This window comes from Petaurus breviceps, unplaced genomic scaffold (genome assembly GCF_028583685.1).
Source record: "Petaurus breviceps papuanus isolate PSGF00001 unplaced genomic scaffold, PetGlider_PUasm1.0 90275, whole genome shotgun sequence".
Classification (NCBI taxonomy): Eukaryota; Metazoa; Chordata; class Mammalia; order Diprotodontia; family Petauridae; genus Petaurus; species Petaurus breviceps.
This window is the reverse complement of record NW_027187204.1, coordinates 29,532-35,763: the sequence shown is the minus strand read 5'-3', so window position 1 is coordinate 35,763 and position 6,232 is coordinate 29,532.

The following is a 6,232-nucleotide window of genomic DNA, read 5'->3' as shown; positions in this document are numbered from 1 at the left end:
AGGTTTAATGAGAGGTGATTACAAATTAGACCAAGGAGAGGACGAGTCCAGTGCAGTCATAGACAGACACCAAGAGTCTCTGCATGCCTGTGACCATTTGCACATGAATGTCCATCCTTCCTGCAGGTTTGGAAACAGTTTGATGTCAAGTTGAGAAACTGAAAGAATATGTTGCATATAGTCAGAAGCAGTCAGAGTGTCTACAGTCACTACACCATCCGCAAGAGCTGTGTATTCCTGATCACAATAGTTTGGAAACACTGCAAAAAGGCAGCTGTTAAGGTTGAAACGTGCATACTTATTCCAACAGATAAATGTGTTTTTAACCCAATTGGACAATTATTTAGCACACGAGGCATCACTGACCAATTTTTAGCTCAGATCCCTTGGACTATTTCCTCAGTCCTGAATCACAAAAGGCAAAGTGTATAAGAGAACCAAAAGTGAAGCATGCTGGCCACTCCTGCAGCAAAAGCTGATCAACTCAGATTCCTAAAGCATACACATTTTCAGACATGGACAATCCATGCATTTCTTTCAAATTGGGTTTTATAAAGGGCTTTCAATTTTACTTTTGCCAGAAAAGGCAAACACCAATAGGAAGAAAGATTTCAAATTCATTTGGATGCGAATGAGGGCCCAAGCCCACTTCTTGTTCCGTTGTCACTGAATTTATCAGAGAATCTTGAGTTGGAAGGGCCTTCAGAAGCCATCTAGGCCAGACTCATATCTGTGAGGCATTTCTTTGCAAACATTTCTGCTTGAAGTCCAGCTATGAAGGCAGACCATTATTGGGACACTGTTCATCCTGCCAGGCTAAAATTTACCTCTTGCAACTTATGCTCATTGGTTCTAGGTCTTCCCTCAGGTTAAGGAGATCAAGCGTGATTCATCATAGACACAACAGCCTTTCATGTATTTGAAGAGTATTTCATGTTGCCCACCAAGTTTTCTCTTCTTCAGGATTAGTAACCTCAGTTCTTTCAACTGATCCTCATTTGGCATGGTCTCCAATCCATCATATTTATAGTCCTTTTTTTGAATCTATTCCAACTAGTCAATTTGTCTTGTTGATTTTCTCCAATTTACACAGATAGAAACATATATTCTTTCTCTATATATTTTTTGTCTGGAGGTAACTGCCAAAAGTGCCATCAAACTGAAGTAAAAATTACTTTGTAAAATATTATAGTTGTGTAATCTTTTTTTTTTGCTAAAAATGGTGGAACCCCAACTTTGACACCCTAATATCCGTTAGTTGTGGATATGTTTATGGATTAGTTAGAAATGGGAGCAATCATGGCTTGTCTTGACCTATGTCTTGCCACTGGACTCTGATAACTCTGAAGGAGAGAGTGAGGCTGATGACTTTGTATAGCTCTGCCACCCTTAAGTCTAACTCACTTGCAAACAAAGGGCCAGGAACTACATCCTGTGGGTGAAGAGGCTCATAAGTTCAAAAGTTCAGTTTTCTATCAGTCACTTTTAATTGAAGAAAAGCTCTGAGCCAAGTTTGAAAGTGTAGTGCTCTCTTAAGACACTTTACTTCAAAAGGAATTATCTCAGCACCAGCTGCAACTCACGTTGTGTCAAGGAAACTTGTCTTCTATACCTTGAAGTATCATAATTCAATTCTAAGCCATCTGTTGTTATCTCTACCAGCCAGGATGATGCCATTCCTGGAAATATTGTCTCTGGATGTGTTTGTATAACTGAGGACATTTGTTATCTCTCATTAGTTATTTCAGCAAGATCCAGGTGGAAAGTCTCAACATTTTCAAGATGAAAAAAGGGTTGTTTCCAGCCCACATTTCAGACTTTCAGCTCATCATACTCCTGAGCCCATGATGCTTTCACCACTTAGATTGTCTATATACTCAGATATATACCTGAAAAATAACTCTTTAAAATTGTTTTAAAATACATTTTTATTTTGTGGAACAAAACAAGCATTTTTATATCATAGTACAATAAAAAAGATGAGTGTAGATGAAACTGCAAATCTATTATGCACAACTTGCTATTCCATTGAAATATACAACAAAATTATATAATTTTTCTCTTCCCTCAACACCCCAACCTAAAATGGCACAAATAGGCGTGTGTATATTATTCTACCCATAATTCTAGTTATCACTCTTTGTTGAGATGCAGATAGCATCTTTCTTTATATGTCCATTATTGCTAATTTGGGTATTTATAATAGACCAAATAACTCGTTCACTGAAAGTCATTCTTAAACCGATATTGATGTTACTGTGTATACAATTTTGTCTTGGTAATCATTTCTGGGAATAGAACAAGTGTTGCTATGCTCAAAGGGCATAATTCTAAATTGCTCTCCAAAAGGTTTTTTTTTTTTTTTAACAATTTTACAATTCTGCCAACAATGAATCAGTGTCTTAATTTTCCCACATTTTCTCCAACAGTGATCATTTGTCTCTTCTATTATTTTATCAAATCTGGTAGTTATAGAGTGATATCTTGAGGTTCTTGCAACATGCATTTCTTTAGTCAATAATGATTTAAAGCATTTTTATATGATTTAAATTGTTTTGGTTTCTTCATTGAAAAACTGCCTGTTCTTATCCTTTATCTGTTTTTCAATTGGGAAATGACTGATTTTACAGATTTGAGAAAGTTCTAATTGCTATATGTAGATTTCCCTCCAGCTTATTTTTACTCACCATTTTCCTTCTCATCCTCTTTTTTTAACCTATCTCTACTACCTTATCTTTTCCTTTTACACTCTCTTTCCTGGTTTTACCCATCCCTCTAATATCCTAAAGGGAGCCAAAACATGTGATCCAGGAATCAGGCTGCTCCTTGTTTTTACTGTGGCCAGTTCAAAGTGACTAGTCCTGAGCCTTCCTGACATCCTGTGATCCAGGGAGGAGGCCTGTTCTGGGATTACTGCCAGAAGGTGTTAAGCTCTCCCATACATTTTTAGATACTATTCATATGGCTTGGAAATCATCAAAGGACATGATTATCAAGGCCTAAATTGACATCAATGTCTGGCTAAGAGTATTAGAAAAGTAAGTGACCCATAATTACCTTCTTTGTTTCATTCCTCTATAAAAACCTTGTTCATGGTACCAATAAACGGATTGCTTGACAATCCTGCCTGGACCACATTTTTCACACTAGTGTGTCAGTTTAGAACTGGCTTAAGTTATCTCTACAACAACACCTCCCTTATTTTCTCTACCCAGCCTCCTAATCTTATTCATACACACTTGTAAAAATCATTCTCCAACCCTACCCTCTAGCTGTCTCATCATTCTGGATGTTCTGTAGACTTGCAAACTGCTTCTGAAGCACATGCTGTTTCCTCATCAAACCATATGAGAGTAAGTTTCCAACATTACTAGCCCTCCAATACCTGTTTCCTTTGTATTAGTTCTTCCTTACATGCCCTATTTTTATGAGAGTATGGCTCCTTTTTACCTTTTCCTACACAATTTCATGTATCAGAATCAGCATATCATATACAATCAGTCACAAACTTCAAACTACCTTAGTAATGACAACAGTTTTGAGAATACTATTACTAATATTTATAACATTTTCATATATTGTAAGTAATCGGTTTCACCTTAATCGGTGCATTAGAATTAGACTTTAGTTAATTTTTTATCTTTCTTCTGGTGCTAGAAGTAGCAGATCAGCTTACACACTCCCCCCTTTCACCCTCACCAAGGGGCTTCTTAATTCTTCTTCACTTTCTGCATATCTGAGATTGTTTATATTTCTTCTGATAACCTCAATTTCCCCTTTTGCTTTTTCCTGCCTGGCATTTCACACGATGTACTTTGCATACATACACTTAAATCAAATAAGTGACAACATACAACCTTATTGTCCTTCTTTTCTAATCTGAAACCAACCAGTGGTTCCATGTTCAGTTCTGCCTGCTACCTCTTGACCCTCCTACAGGTTCCTTAGGAGACCAGTAAGGTGATTTGGTTCTTCCTTCTCTTTGAGGACGTGCTGCATTTTGTGGTGATCCAAACGGTCAGATGGTCAACGAAGGAGAAGAGGCTTTTTCTGAAACTCCCTTGATTTCATCATACTCCAAAGAATTTAGGGTTAGGGTCGACAATTTGGTGTCTCCTTCCTTTGCTTCCTTGAAAACAAGCCTGTTCTGGTAATTCTTGGTTCACCTATTGCTGAAGCCTAGCTTATAGAATTGATGGGGTGCTTGGGATCTATATTTGTAAAATCAATTTGTAAACTCAGTTTGTAATACCAATTTGTAACATCAGGAATGATGGGGTGCTTGGGATCTATATTTGTAACATCAGTCTGTAAAACTTTGTAATATCAATTTGTAAAACCAGTTTGTAAAATCACACTACCTCCCCCCCCCTTCCCCCTACCTGCACTCTGCCTAGCTTCAAAGCATTAACTCTGCCCAGCAACAACTCATGGATTGTTTATCTCAGCCTTGAAACACTAACAAGCTATACCTACCAATTCTTCACAAAAGTATCTATAAACATTCCAACTTAGGCAACTATTATCTGCCCTTGTATAGTGTCCCACTCCCCCCATGAATCCTTCAATACCTTATCTCTAGGTTGATTCCTTGGCTGCCCCCATGAATCCTTCAGGACCCTATCTCTGGGTTAACTCCTTAGCCTATTAATTATCCAGAGTCTCCATTAGCCTTGGTTCCCAGACATCAATCTTGTCAAACATGACACTGATGGGTGGCAAACTGGGCACTTCTCAGTCAGCCCTTGACCAATAGCTGACTTAGTGACGTTTCAAGCCTAAAACTACACCTCCAGGTATCGCCCCCCCCCCCTTGGGCTTTTCCCCAGTGAATTATGGGCAATATGCCTTCAAAGTTACATTAAAAGTGCACGTCCCTTTAAACACTGGCCCCACCTTAACTCCTCCCTAATCCCACCCTTAATCACCTAGTTAGCATAATTGGCGCAGGTTCTACTATGGATTATTTTATAAAATCCTTAATTCTACCCCTTTAAGGTTGCAGGTCCCCTAAGGACTCTTGCCCCCTGTAAGGTGTACAATAAACTTTTACAACTCTGATTCCAAGTTGGCTTGGGCTGAATTCTTTCCAGACTAAATCGAAGGCTTTCTGGTCTTAGATAAAGATCAGAGTTCCTGTTGAACCATATTGCCATCCCTCATCACAGAGACCATAAAATGTAAATAAGACCCTGCTCTGTTCGTTGTCAATTTGCATTTACAACCAAGGAACTCTGTTTCACTTATAGATGGTAACAAATAGAAGGCATAAAGTTTTGTGACATAGTCATCCTGAATTAGGATGGTTCTAAAAATGTTTAAAAATGCTTCTGATTCCTCTCTTCATCAGTCAGGACTTTAGTCCTGCACTCCTTGCCCAAGTAACGCTAGCCTTAAGGGAAGAATAATGAATAAATAATATAATTGTTATATTACTATCTGTTTGTCTCTTTAACCAAACTTTTAAAAGGTCGGCACCCTACATAGCACATGGTCATGGGATGCCAAGACAAGAAAAGCTTCACTATTCAAGACAGTGTCTGCTCCCAGGGATCCTCTCCTTAAGGGTCACAAACAGGAAGAATGCTCCTGGTCAGCCCCACCCAATCCTATATCTGCTGACACTGGAAGGGGGCATTTGTAGTTCACTCAGAGAGCAAAGCAAAGTGTGTCTGGTTGATTAGTTCAGGTTTTGGCCTGTACTGGGGTTCAAATGATCTTAAGTGATTATCATTCCCCATGAGGGAGGGAAGAAGGGAGGAAGGGAGGAAGGGAGGAAAGAAGGAAGGAAGGAAGGAAGGAAGGAAGGAAGGAAGGAAGGAAGGAAGGAAGGAAGGAAGGAAGGAAGGAAGGAAGGAAGGAAGGAAGGAAGGAAGGAAGGAAGGAAACAGCAGCAGTGTCCACCTGGAACTGGCCTGTTAGTCCCCAGAGGGCCAGCTAAGCCTCCTTACAGAACAGTGTTCGAACTTGCTTCTCAACGCAAGGAGGGCACAGTACCAGCTGGGGGGCAGCCCTGACTCTGGGTCACTGAGGCTCTGACTGGTCTCGTCCCATCTGGGATCGCAGAGCCGTCTGTGCCTCTTGGGTCTCTGTAGAAGGATGGGGAGGGGAGGCGGACAGAAGAGGAGGAAGAGAGGGAGCGCAGTCGTCTTCCTGTTCAGACCACCTCCACGTCCCATCCTGGCGCTCCCTGCTCCCTCCCGCCCTCCCCTCCCTCCCCCCTTGTAGGTTA